The following is a 14,138-nucleotide window of genomic DNA, read 5'->3' on the forward strand; positions in this document are numbered from 1 at the left end:
AAAAGCCTTAAATACAATGGCAATGATTTTTAGTAAATGACCATTAACAAAGATTTCCAGAAATTAATCGGCACAGATGGGCATGGCAATCACTTATGAAGGAAGTCTTCATAGAAATGCTTGGCTGTGAGGGTTCTAGGAAATATTGTCTGATACACTGTACAACCTTTCCAAAGGATAATTTTTGAATATGAGTTAAGAAGCTTAAAGGGGTTTTCATTTTTGAAGTAATTATTCCATTTCTTGAAATCTACATTAAAGAAATCAGAGGTTTACATATCATTGCAATGATATGTGTTATGGCAAATATTCTAAACAGCCTCAAAAATAGGGAAAAATTTAAAAGAATTATTGGTAGAACCATACTATAGGATACTACACAATCATGCAAAATTACGTTTTCAAAAACTTCATGTGTATAATGACATAAGTATATGCTCTCTGTATAGCACAAGCTGGAAAAAAATCAAGTTACAAGAGATATGTACGGTTGATTCCAATTTAGATATGTTACATAAAAGAGATTGGAAGAAAATACACCAAAATAGTTTTCTCTGGCTAGTGAGATTACAGATGGTCTTCCCATTCTGGATTTTCCAAATTTTCTACAATCAGTTCTGTGGGGAGGAGGGGCTATTTTTTGTAAATGTTTGCTTTGTGCAATAAAAGGTCAATCCTTATGATTGGAAAAGGAGTGATGTTTAGAAGTATGGAGCATACTGAAGGTTTCCATGGAAAGAATATAAAGGACATGCTTCATACTTTACCTAAACATTGTTGCATATTCATCTATGTTCCCATCCAGGCCTTACAACATTCTCTATAAAGATCTATCACTTCTTAGGGAAAACAAAAAAGAAGCAAAACACATTGAGTGGTTACCATATGCCAGGTACCTTCACATATATTGTCTTATATGATCCTCACAGAAATCTATAACATTGACTTCTAATACATTTAGGCAACTTACTCAAAGTGATAGAAATATTACCTTATTAGACCCAAGATCTGAAATCCAATAACAAGTTCCTACTATATAGCAAAGGAAGCTATATTCAATATCCTGTGATAAACCATACTTGAAAAGAATATGAAAAACAATGTGTGTGTGTGTATATATATGTGTGTGTGTGTGTGTATGTGGGTATATAATTGAATCACTTTGCTATGCAGCAGAAATTAACACAATTGTAAATCAAGTATACTCCAATTAAAAAAATAAATTACAAAAATGAAACCCAGTCCAGTGACTCCAGGCCAAGAGTTTATCACAACTGCCTCCTTTATGTACATCTGCACAACTGAAATATACTTATAGGCAAAAAAGTGTCCATGTTATTTCAATTACTTGTCAACTTAGAGAATTAAGACATTTGTATTTTGCACTAACTTAAGTATATGATTATTTATATATCCTATATATTGACTACTTGCCTGTTTTTTTAAGCTCTGCTGTCTGTTACCATCAGTATCAAAAACAAGTTTCAGGCTGTTTTACGCAGAACAGATACATGGTTCTTCTCAAACAATAAGCTTTCCCTAACATTTTTAAAGAATTTGTTAAAGACAAATAAACAAAAAATGAAAAACCTTGAGTCATAAATTGTGTATTTAAATTTGTCTTTACCGATTCACTTCTTTAAATTACTTTCCAAATGACTAGAGATATGTGTTTATTTTTCCTGGCAATCCCTTAATACACACCATCCTACCCCTGCCCCCACACTCCCTGCCACACTAAAGAAATCAATCTCACTTATCTCCATTAATCCTAGACTAAAACCAACTTCAAATTTTGGTTCAACATTCACCAACTGAAGACAGTTTTCTAGGACTGGCCCAGTTCTGCTTTGATCATTTACTCTGTTGCTATTAGTGATGTATTTTATATGTCCTAAATTATTTAGCACTTCTCCATGTATCATTTTGTGTTTGTTCTCATTCACTTTATTTCTACATATTTGCATTCTAAGTTTCAGGAGTCCTGACCCCTTCTTTTATATCATCACAGATGCTTTGTTAAATGTCATGAACATTTCTATATTCATTATGTACATAGTGGGTGTCCAATAAATACTTGTTAATTAACTGTGCCCAGCTCACTCCTACCTATTCACCCACAAACATAGATTCCCAAGAAAATCAACGAAATGAAAAATGAACAGGTGAAGAAGAGGACACCATATTTGAATTGGCATACAAGCCTATTCTCTCTTTTGCTTTACTAATTTGTCTTGGGCTAGGGAAAAGAGGTTTGGTATATCTCCTAGCTTTTTAAGGAATTTCAGGATTGCTGGCCAATTCCAGGCTCTTCCATTGTGATTGAATCTCAGTGGAAATATTGTGAAAGTTCAAATTACATTAGTTTGGTCTTTTATGTCGAAAACTTAGTTAAGTTCAAAAACATCACTATGTGTTAATTTGCCCCTGCAGCTGTTGAAAGCTTAATATTAAAAAAAAAAAAACTGATCTGATCTAAGAGCTTTTATATATGAGAATTTCTACCAAATGTATGACCTTACTTAAATCATTTAACCACTCAACAACTTGCAGTTTCTTCATCTACAGAATAGGGATAATAATACACTGATCATGTCACCTGGATGGTTGTAAGGATCCTATGAGATGATGTATATGAAAGCACATTATAAACTCTGGTGAAATATACAAATATGAACTTACATTTTTAATGCTGATCTCACCATATACTCTTTCGGTTATGATTTTTAATATCTCTAATTATTTGTGAGGCTAAAGGATATAGTTTCCATTAATGCGTGAAGATACCTCCTTGTCTGCATTGAGATAGTTTCCATTTCCATGCTTCCTGCTAGCTTTATTGACTGATAATCAACACACGTCACATGCTCTTTAGAAACAGACCTATTTTAGTCACTGGTATTACAATCTGATCCTTTGTTCCTATGGTACAGACTGTCCCCTCAAGTACAGTATAAAAAAAAAAAAAAGGTATATTCAGTTAAAATCTTTGCACAGTCTTAAGTGTACAGATAAAGTCCATTCTAACTGTGCAAAATAAACTATGTTTCTTAAACAAGATTTCATTCATTTTTACCACACCCTATCAGTTCCTCTATCAAAACTTTGCTTTTTTAATTGGTTCTGGAAAAATTTCCAAATATGACTCTTCAAAATGTTTAGTTATATGGCATTAGAACTCCCTATAATATCCTTCAGTAGTTAGAGGAAATGGAGAGGAAAAGAAGGTATGAAAATCATTACAGGTAATATGCCCTTCTCCTTTAATCTCATTGAAATGACCCCGAAGGAGTTTCCAGGAGGAGTTCTTAACCTAGTAGATTAAGGATCTGACTGAAGCAGTTCGGGTCACTGTGTAGGTACGGGTTCAGAGAAGTAGGTTAAAGGATCTGGTGTTGTCACAGCTGTGGCATAGGTTGGATTTGATTCCTGGCCCAAGAATGTCCATACATTACAGATGTGGCCATAAAATTAAATTTAAAAAAAAAGGACAATTAAGTATGTTCAAAAAAAAAAAATGACCCAGGAAATAAAAATATATATTTGTGAGCAAACCTACATCAGCAATGGGCAAAGGGACAAGCACTTACTAGCAACATTAGAAAACAATCTACTAGAGGTGGGCAGACTAATCTGAGCTGAAAAAGGAACTGCTGTATCCAAAGGGGACATAAGTATAGGAGACCCCAGCAGATTCTCAATACTATCCCTCACATGGAGGGACTGGAGGCAAGACTCCTAAAGTCAGGGGCATTCTAGAAAGCCACCACAGAGACTCTGAGAAAAGCACCAGTCCCAGAGAGTATACAGAGGGGTTTGCTCTTGACATATTTTTTTAACTCAAATATAAACACACTATACCCATTACTCTGCTTTGGATATGTTTCCATATCAGAATATATAGATCTACCGCTTTATTTATTTATTTTTTTTAAGGGCCACACCTGTGGCATATGGAGTCAAATCAGAGCTACAGCTGTCAGTCTATGCCGTAGCCACCACAATGCCAGATCTAGCTGCATCTGCAACCTACACCATAGCTTGGGGCAATGCAGGATCTTTAACCCACAGAGTGACACCAGGATCGAACCCGCATTCTGGATACTAGTGGGGTTCTTCACCCGCTGAGCCATGATGCGAACTCTTACTGCATTATTTCTAATGTTTCGGTCACATTGCTGTATAGCTGTATCACATCTGTGTATATTGCTGAAAGAATAGTTAACTAAATTCCAAAAAGTAAATTGCTAATCTACAGGTGTGAAAATTTCATTTCGATTAATACTATCAAATTGCCCCCCTTAAAATATCAAAGCCACCTATCCCACCACCAAAGTATAAAAGGATTAGTATGTACAAATTCTTACCAATTACCATACTTTAATTTTTTAGCTGTAATGTTATCTATTTTTTGCAATCTTTTAACTTTTTTTACCACTCTAGAGGGTAAAGGTGACATTTCATGTTCTTTTCATTGTTTCTTGGGTGACTCATGAGGTTTAGCGTTATTTTCACACATTTGTAAACCACTGTATTTCTTCCTCTGTGAAATTTTTACTCTTTCCCTTTTCTTCATTTGGGTTGTTTTTCACTTGGGTCAGTTCTTCACTTGGGTTGTTTTTGTTTGTTTGTTTGTTCTTTTTGTCTTTGGCTTTATAAGCAGGAGAATAGATAAGAGAACAGAAGCTGGAGCCAGCCCAGCTGGACTCAAACCCCAGCTCTACCACTTAGTACTCCTTTCCTCACCTAGAAAAGTATGATAATGCCGGAAACTACCATATAGTGTTGTTTCAGGACTTTTGAATGACTTAAAATTAAAAAGTACTTAGAACAGTGCCAGGCACAGAGAGATATTCTTTTCCATTACGGTTTATCACAAGATATTGAATTTAGTTCCCTGTGGTATATAGTAGGACCTAGTTTTTTTACACATTCTATATGTAATAGTTTGCTAATCCCAAACTCCCAATTCATCCCCACCCTCTCCTTGACAATCACAAGTCTATTCTCTACATTTGTGAGTCTATTAGAAAAAGATTCTAATATCATACTCAGAAAGGTAATTCTCACTCTAAGATTTTAAAAGTCTTCTTCCACATGTCCTTGCAATGATTTTATTTTATTTTATTTTATTTTGACCTTGGGCTCTTTAATCTATTTGAGATTTATTTTTAGAAACTGGATAAAATAACACAAACTTTACTCTTTTCTTCATGGATAGCCAGTTGTCCTGCTCTTTCTTTTACTCATTAATTTGAAATACTCAAAAACTGACATCACAACTGGGATTGCTTTGTTTCCCTATCACCTTGGAGAGGATTGGTAATTTTACAACATGAGTTGTCCTACATTAGGACATGGTAATTACTCTATTTTTTCTGGTCTTGCCTTGTATCCTCAGTTAAGGTTTTGTGGTTTTTCTTTGTAAAAATCTTACCCATCTCTTGCTCATTATATTCTTAAGCATGTCTTTAATTTACCAATTGCATTTACTATGTACTGAATTACAGTAATGTATTTCCCAGTGTTGAATCATCCTCATTGACTGTAGGAGTCTATTCAATGATTTCTTATGAAATATGTCAAACATACAGAAAAAAAGCATTACATATATTTAATTTATATTATATTTATGTCATATTTAATAGAAGACTAACATAGTATAAATTAAATACCTGTGTATTATTTGCCATTGATCTTTGTCAAATCTAAACATTTTGTGATATTTATATAATTGGAGGGGGGATGGAAATTCATCAATACAGCCAGAGTCCCTAACATACCTCTCCCAGATTCCATTCCCAGATTCCATTCCCCTTGCTCCCTACTCAGTTATAACCATTATCCTGAATTAAAGGTTTATCATTACCATGGATGTGTTTTTAATATTAGTACATATAAATAACTCATAATTTATACCATGTAGTATTTTTCAACCTGTACGTGAATTGCATGATACTGTATTTTCATTCTGCAGCTTGGTTTTGTTTTTGTTTTTTGACTCAAAAAAAAAATTTTTTTTTTTCTTGTCTTTTATTAGAGCCACACCAGCGGCATGTGGAGGTTCCCAGCTTAGGGGTCTAATCGAAGCTGTAGCCGCTGGCCTACACCACAGCCATAGCAATTTTACCAGGTCCAAACCACGTCTGTGACCTACACCACAGCTCATGGCAAGGCCGGATCCTTAACCCACTGAGTGATGCCAGGGATCGAACTCGCAAACTCATGGTTCCTAATTGGATTCGTTTCTGCTGCGCCACGACGGGAATTCCGAAAAATTTTTTTAATTATTGATGCCTGTAGTTCTAGCTTATTCGACAGAGGTGTGGTACTCCAGTTTATGAATATATTTCCATTTGTTCATTCTTCCGCTGACCGACATACAGGGTGTTTCCAATGCTTTCCTAATGTATGTGGCGCTATGATGAATACTCATGTGCATGTAGATTTTCCCCAGAGCTGTACTACCCAATACTTTAGCCACTTCTCTAAATAGCTTGTTCGTATCTTTGCCCACTTTTCTGTCAGACTTGTTTCTCCTTTTCTTTTATATTTGTAGTAGCAATTTATACATTTAGAATATTTGTATATTATATTAGTTACATGTGGTATAAATATTTTCTCCCATTCTGAACTTTTCTTTCAACTTTGATTATGGTGTCTTTTGTTAAGCAGGGGTTTTTTGTTTCATCAATCTTTGCCTTTTTGATGTATGCTTTTGGCTGTCTTATTCAACAAATCCTTCCCTATCCCAAGATCAAAAACATATCTCTTACATTTTCTCCTAAAATGCCTAAAATGTTAAAGGCTTTTTATGTTTAGGTTTTAATCCCCCTGGAATGAACACTTAAGTGTATGGTATGAGAATTTTATTTTCTGTGTGGATAGCCATCTGTTCCATGATAATATTTTGAATAGTTTGTCCTGTTTCCAATTATTTGTAATATATCATATACCATATCTTTCTCTATATATGGTTCTTTTCTAGGCTTTCTATTCTGTTACATATATGTGTAGTTGACCCTCTATATCCATGAGTTCCACATCCAGGGAGTAAACCAACTGGATCAGGAGTTCCCATCATGGAGCAGTGGAAACGAATCCAACTAGGAACCACAAAACTGTGGGTTTGATCCCTGGCCTCGCTCAGTGGGTTAAGGATCTGGCATTGCCGTGAGCTGTGCTGTAGGTTGCAGACACAGCTCAGATCTGATGTTGCTATGGCTGTGGTATAGGCTGACAGCTGTAGCTCTGATTTGACCCCTAGCCTGAGAACTTCCATATGCCGGGAGTGCATCCCTAAAAAGCAAAAAAAAAAAAAAAATACTGAATCAAAAATACTTGGAAAAAAATTTTTTTCGGAATACTTCAAAAAGCAAAACTTGAATTTGCTATGCACCAGCAACTATTTACGTAGTGTTTACATTGTATTAGGTGTTATAAATAATATAGCAATCATTTAAAGTATATAGGAGGATATGAATCGCATGCAAATACTATGTCATTTTACATAAGGAACTTGATCATCTATGAATTTTAGTATTGGGAAGGTCCTGGAACCAATCTCCCATAGATACTGAAGGATAACTGTATTGTATATCCTTGTATAAATATGACATTATTCGTTGCTTTAGTTTTATTTTATCTTATTTATGGCCACAACCAAGGATATGGAAATTCCTGGGCCAGGGATTGGATCTGAGCCTCAGCTGCAACCTACTCTGCAGCCATGACAATGCCAGATCCTTTGACCCACTGCATGGAGCTAGGGATTGAACCTTCACCTCTGCAGCAACCTCAGTCGCCACAGTCAACAACCACATGCCACTCAGGAATTCTGCCTTAGATTTATAATAAGCATTGATATCTGGTAGCATGAGTCCCCCAAATTATTCTTTAAAATTGACTTAGCTTTTGCTCTTTCTAATGAATTTTAGAATTAGCTTGACAATTTCCACAGAAAGCACTGAATTTGTAGACTGATTTGGAGGAAATGATATAATTATAGTATTCAATCTTCCCTCTCACAAAAATGGTATATATTTCTACTTATTCAGATCTTCTTTAATGTCATTCAGTTATATTCTGTGTTTTCCATAAAGTATTACAGATATTTTGTTATATTTTTTCAAAGATACCTCATCATTTTGTTGTTATTATGAATTATATATTTTTCTGCTAATTTTCTAAACAATAATTACCAATATAGGAATGCTATTATATCTTACAGATTTTCTGGATTTTCAGATTGTCTTTAAAGTCTCTATAAATAATCATATCCTTTAATAAGAGAAAGTTTTCTTCCTCTTCAATATCTTGCTTCTTTTCCTTCTCTTATTGTATTTTCTGGGAATGCCAATACAACATTGAATAGAAGTGTTGCCAAAGGCCTCTCAGTCTTGCTTTTAACTTTAAAAAGAATCCTCCACATTTTCACCACAAAAGTATGATAAAACCATTGTCAGGCTTTTAAAGTTTCCCTTCTGTGCATAGTTCTCTAAGACTCTGTATATGTGAGTGTATAAGTTAGTGCTGAATTTTATCAAGTGCTCTCTTAGCACTTACTGAGATAGGTCATTCAATAATCAGGAAGACAGGAATAACAGGGAGTTTTATTACTGTATAACCGTTTGCTTAGGGAGTCAAATAGGATACTCAGATCCCAGAGAACTGGCAAAAGGATAAACCGTTAGTGTAAGAATAAGTAAAAAATAAATATCTCAACTCCTACCCCAGGGAAGGCAAGAATCAAGGAGAGGAAGTCCTCTGATGAGTTGTAATGACAACCTAGCCCTCTGTGATTTACAGATTCACACAACCTGGATAATCCAAGGAAAAGTTGAGACCTGATAGTGGTCCTAGGCACAGAGCCAAAGCAAACATAATCCCCACTGGAAGAACCCCCACCATCATCCAGTGCCTCAAAGGATACTCACAAATAATTTTCTAAAGAAAATGAGCAGCTCACAGTCATTTCAGTGACAAAGCACTAAACCAAAAATCAGCAGAAATAACAGAAAACAGAATTAGAGCTGCAAAACATCTGATACTGGAATTATCAGACACAAATTAAGAAATAACTATGATTACTCTATTAAGTAAAAGTCAAGCTTCGAGTTCCCATCGTGGCGCAGTAGTTAACGAATCCGACTAAGAACCATGAGGTTGCGGGTTCGATCCCTGGCCTTGCTCAGTGGGTTGACCATCCGGCGTTGCCGTGAGCTGTGGTGTGGGTCGCAGACGCAGCTCGGATCCTGCGTTGCTGTGGCTCTGGTGTAGGCCAGCAACAACAGTTCTGATTCGACCTCTAGCCTGGGAACCTCCATATGCCACGGGATAGGCCCAAGAAATGGCAAAAAGAAAAAAAAAGTCAAGCTTGAAAATAAATCCAGATAGTAAGAAACTATTTAGAATAACCAAGCAGATCTTTTTTTAAAAGAATCAAATAGAACCTCAGAAACTGACAACTATGAGTGTAATTAAAAACTAAATGGGTAGTTTTAACAGCATGTTAGGCATACCTGAAGAAAGAATTACTGAAATGGAGAACAGGCCAACTTGTCTAGAAGGAATCACAAAGAGGCAAAAAGGTGTACCAGATAAAAGAAAAGTTAAAAGACCTGGAGGATAGATTGAGAAAGTAGCATGCTTCTCATCAGAGTTCCAGAAGGGAAAAAAAAAAAGTGAGAATGAGACAATATCTGAAGAGATAATAACTAAGAATTTTCCCAAGTGAAAGATCCTTAATCACAAATTTAAGAAGTCCAGTGAATCCCAAGAGGGATAAATTTTGAACTTTGTGAATGTATTACATATTTGAAAAAAAAAATTTTTATTTAAATAGCTTTCTGAAAAATAAACCAGTTTGGGAAGAGACAGTCCTAACTTTTTAGGTTAAACTAAAAGGTTGCATATTGTGTGAGCTATTTTGATTAAATTTACCTCTGTGAGTTAACTTTTACATCAAAATACACTGAAAATATATGGAGGGGCAAAGGTATTGATTTACTCACTTACCATTTTAGTATATGAAAATGCTTATCCAAATTTCCCTGAAATCCAGAAGTTAAACATTATTGAAGCACATATTATATAATATTCTCATATTTGTTCATTTTTAAGTGTTGGCTGAGGAATCTAGCCCACTGAGTACTTTTTTAAAATGGAATTTTGGTTCAATCATAGAAACAAAAATTGAATCAGGAACCTGAACTAAAGTGAACCCTGAATCAAACACCCAAAATGAACTACACTAATCTGCAGAAACACAAAGGGAACCAAAGCCAAATATGGTAACAGTTTTTTACAGAACCAAAATTCTCTCAGAAAATCATTTGCTTGTGCCTGTATTTTTTTTCTTTCTGATACATGTTTCACTACTTTTAAGAAAATATCATCTAACAAGAAAATGTGTCCTTAAGAAAAACAAATTGGATATTTAAAAAAATGGTCATTCTACTCTCCTCTTCAAAAACCCTTAGCCAACCCAGTCAGTCTGAGCAACAAGCTGAAACCAAGTATTAAAAGGAACCAGGCCTTAAAGGAAACCAGACCTTAAAGGGAACTCCAGAGAAGCCAGGAAAAACACAATGAGAAAAAAAACAAGAAAGAGGCTACAAGTCCCTGGCCCTGTTTGAGGTAGAGAATGTTCTGATAGAGGAAAAGAATGAGAAAGCTAATCTCTATTTTCCCCTTTTGAAAAACTCTCTCCTCTCCTCCTGCTCTTTCCCCCTTTCCTCTTTCTTGTATACAGATCACCTCTTTTTCCTATACTTCTTTTGCTTCTTCTTTTCTTTTGTCTTCTATATTTTCTTCTATTATCACTCCCATTTGTCTTCTTTCATCCCTTCTCTTTTTCTACTACTTTTTCTTTCTCTGTATCCTATTATTTTATTTTCCAATATTTTCCTTCCTCTATCTTTTCTTTTCCACTGTGTGATCTCATTCTGCATCAAAAGAAAAGGATGTTTATAATCTTATGAAACAGATTTGACAATATTTATCTATTTGCTTTATGCAATATGATATACATTGTTTGTAATTTTTGGAAGGAAATGTGATTTATACACTTATTAGCTCTTTTCGTTAATGCTGTTTCCCTTCCTGCACCACCCCATAATTTGCAAAGCACTTTTTAGTGAACATTGGTAATCAAGTCAAAGTTGGTGGGAGATTTTAAGATAATCCTGGTAATTTTCACTGTGATAGTCAGCCTTCAAGATTTTTACATTAAAAAAAGAAAATGAGGAGTTCCCATCGTGGCACAGCAGAAACGAATCCGACTAGGACCATGAGGTTTCGAGTTTGCTCCCTGACCTCGCTCAGTGGGTTAAGGATCCAGCGTTGCTGTGATCTGTGGTATGGGTCACAGACACAGCTTGGATCCCATGTTGCTGTGGCTGTGGCATAGGCTGGTGGCTATAGCTCCGATTAAACCCTTAGCCTGGGTGCGGCCCTAAAAAGACAAAAAAAGACCCAAATAAATAAATAAATATTTAAAAAAAAGAAAATGAACCCATCCTTCCAATGACCCAAGAATGTAATCTAACAATGCTATTAACCTAAAGCTAAAATTGAACATCAAAACATCCCTTTATATGAAAATTGAACTCTACTGTTATATCATCTAAGTTATAGATTAAATCCTATAAATTTAACTCTAAATCCACTTTGAGTGCAGAACAGCTATTATTCTGATTTTTTTTTCTTGCAAAGTATCCTGATTGGTATAATGTGAGAGCATTTACATGATCCAAGATTAGGATGATAATCAAAAGGAACTAGATCAAAATACCAACCACTGAATCCTTCAGTATGTCTATTCTTTATAAAAATAATCACACTATATTTGTAGTGGCCTATAAGGATTTTGATAATCTCCACAGATTGGATGATGAGTGAAATTCATTAAATGATTCAACAAGTATTTATTGAGCTCTGATTATGTGCCAGGCATTATCCTCGAGCTTGAGAAACAGAAATGAACAAGAAGTATCAGTTCGCTACTTTCATGGTCTTCGTATTGGAATGATTGGCAGACAGACCAAAAACAGGTGAAAAAAGAGGATTACTCTAGGTGGTGATAAGTGTTGTGAAGAAAATCCAAAGAGTGATGTACAAAGGAAAACTTTGTAGGCGGTGATCAGAGAAGGCATCTCAGGAGATGATGCAATCTGAAACTTTGGGTCTGACCACTCCATTTGGAAGAAATACCTAATGAAATTGGATATTAAATAATTTCTTTAGGTAATATACCATTATTTTTAATGTCTTTTTGTTGTTATTGCTGCACCCACAGCATGCAGAAGCAGAAGTTCCTGGGCCAGAGATCTAACCCATGCCACAGCTGTAACCAGAGCCACAGCAGTGACAACATTGGATCCTTAACCTGCTGAGCCAAAAGGGAACTCCCCATTTATTATTTTTATAATCAAAAAGCCCTAAGACACTGTGAACTATGATCAAACATATGTTTGTCTATTGGTTTACACTATGACCCTCTAGATTTGATGCTAGAACAGATATAATAACCATGTGCAAAGGGACCCAGCTGTTGGTGCATCTTCATCTGCAGCCTGAGTAATGAAGAGTCCCTTGGGAATATTATATAACCAGTCTACCTGGTTCTGAATTTATCCCTTATTCTCCAGGATTTTGAATTGACTTTGAAAAACTGATGTTGTTGGATGTTTATGAAATATAAGACTGGGATTTTAAAGTTCTTTGATATTCTACTCAAATATTTTCCATCGGCCAGCCTCTTAAATTAACATTATTTTGAAGTCTAGCCAGTTCAAAGACTACAAAATCAACTATGATGCTTGGTGTTTGTCACGTCACGTTTCCACAAACCTATCCATGAAGAAGTTTAAAACACACAGTAGCTTTCCACCCATGACATCAGTATCACAAAGTGGTGATTCTGCCCAGAATGTAGCTGGTTTAACCAAGATGCCATGAAGGACTCCCTTATTCCTTCAGTAAACTCATCTAAATCTGTGTCTAGAGACCTCCCCTAATTTCTACAAAAATTCCGAACACTTCTTCACAGAGGCTTTTTTCTGCCTCTACTCTTGAATCCACAGAAGTTAACCCTCGTTCTACTCAGTTAATCTAGACACAAGCTCCAGCCTTTACACCTTTCAATTAAGAAAGAAAGAGAGAGAGAAAGAAAGACTCACACCAAATTTTTCATCAGTTCAGTAATTTCAGCGAAGATGTGTGCAGGAGGGAAGGGAAGGAAGAGTTACGTGGGCAGAGGGCAAGCTGGTTGCTGCCCTCTCATTGGCTGCAGCCCCTCCCCTGTCTCTCCAGATGCTGCACTGGGAAGTTACTGCCAAATTGCTCCCTTTGTCTCAGAAACATTCCGCCCACACCCTAGCCCCTCCGGGGCTCTCTTCTACTCTCCCAGCTCTTATCAGGGTATTTTTCAAAGTAAACACATTTCCCTTTCTGAGGGGAGTCCTGGTGCCCCACTGCCTTGTTACACGTGATGCACCAATTTTCATATTGGAGCTGCTTGCAGTGTTGCAATGGACAGCAGGAGGTTCCGTGTATTTTAGAGTTTGGTGAGCTCCATTTTTACCAAAAATAAAATAGTTTAAAAACAAAGTCGAGCCACAGGAAGGGATGCTTGGAGGGAAGGAACTAACAAGTGGTTTTCTACATTCGCTCAAAGGGAAGGCTGTTGATCTGTGAGGTTTGTCACTGCTGGCTTCCGAAGCCAAGGTACTTAAAAGAACAGGCATTTTCACTTTCTATAGGACTGTATTTTGCTGCAAACTGTAACCATGCATAATGAGCTTTTGATGCATTTCCTTTAAGTTAGTTGGTGTAATCATAGGGTTTTGCATTTTCTGATCCTCCCCTCTTAATTGAGGGATTGCCACACACAAGATGACATCACAAATTCCTTAGTTTCATTAGAAACAGCCCCTGCTCTGTCCACTTAGGTTAGGTTGTGAGAATTGCTTTTCTAAAAGAAATACATTTATCTGAAAGCCACAGAAAATATAGGGTAGGCTTTGAAACAGCAGGAATTAGTGCCTTCAGGATACTTCATTTATATGGCATAATGAAATTTGATTCCTTTGAAATTGACAAGTAAATGTAAGTCAAGGAAAAACTGACGGTCATTT

At 35.9% G+C, this 14,138-nt stretch overlaps 1 protein-coding gene across 2 annotated transcripts in view; it reads left to right on the top strand.

Annotated features, from left to right (window-relative positions):
- The window catches only part of LOC102164628 (uncharacterized), a 248,232-nt gene that overhangs the window by 168,896 nt on the left and 65,198 nt on the right, over nt 1-14,138 (top strand). The gene's annotated exons all lie outside the window — the stretch shown is intronic.

This window comes from Sus scrofa, chromosome 5, assembly GCF_054392235.1.
Source record: "Sus scrofa isolate SSC_HxYL_T2T_F1_AM1 chromosome 5, Sscrofa_HxYL_maternal_Yorkshire_Landrace_v2.0, whole genome shotgun sequence".
In the NCBI taxonomy this organism is placed as follows: Eukaryota; Metazoa; Chordata; class Mammalia; order Artiodactyla; family Suidae; genus Sus; species Sus scrofa.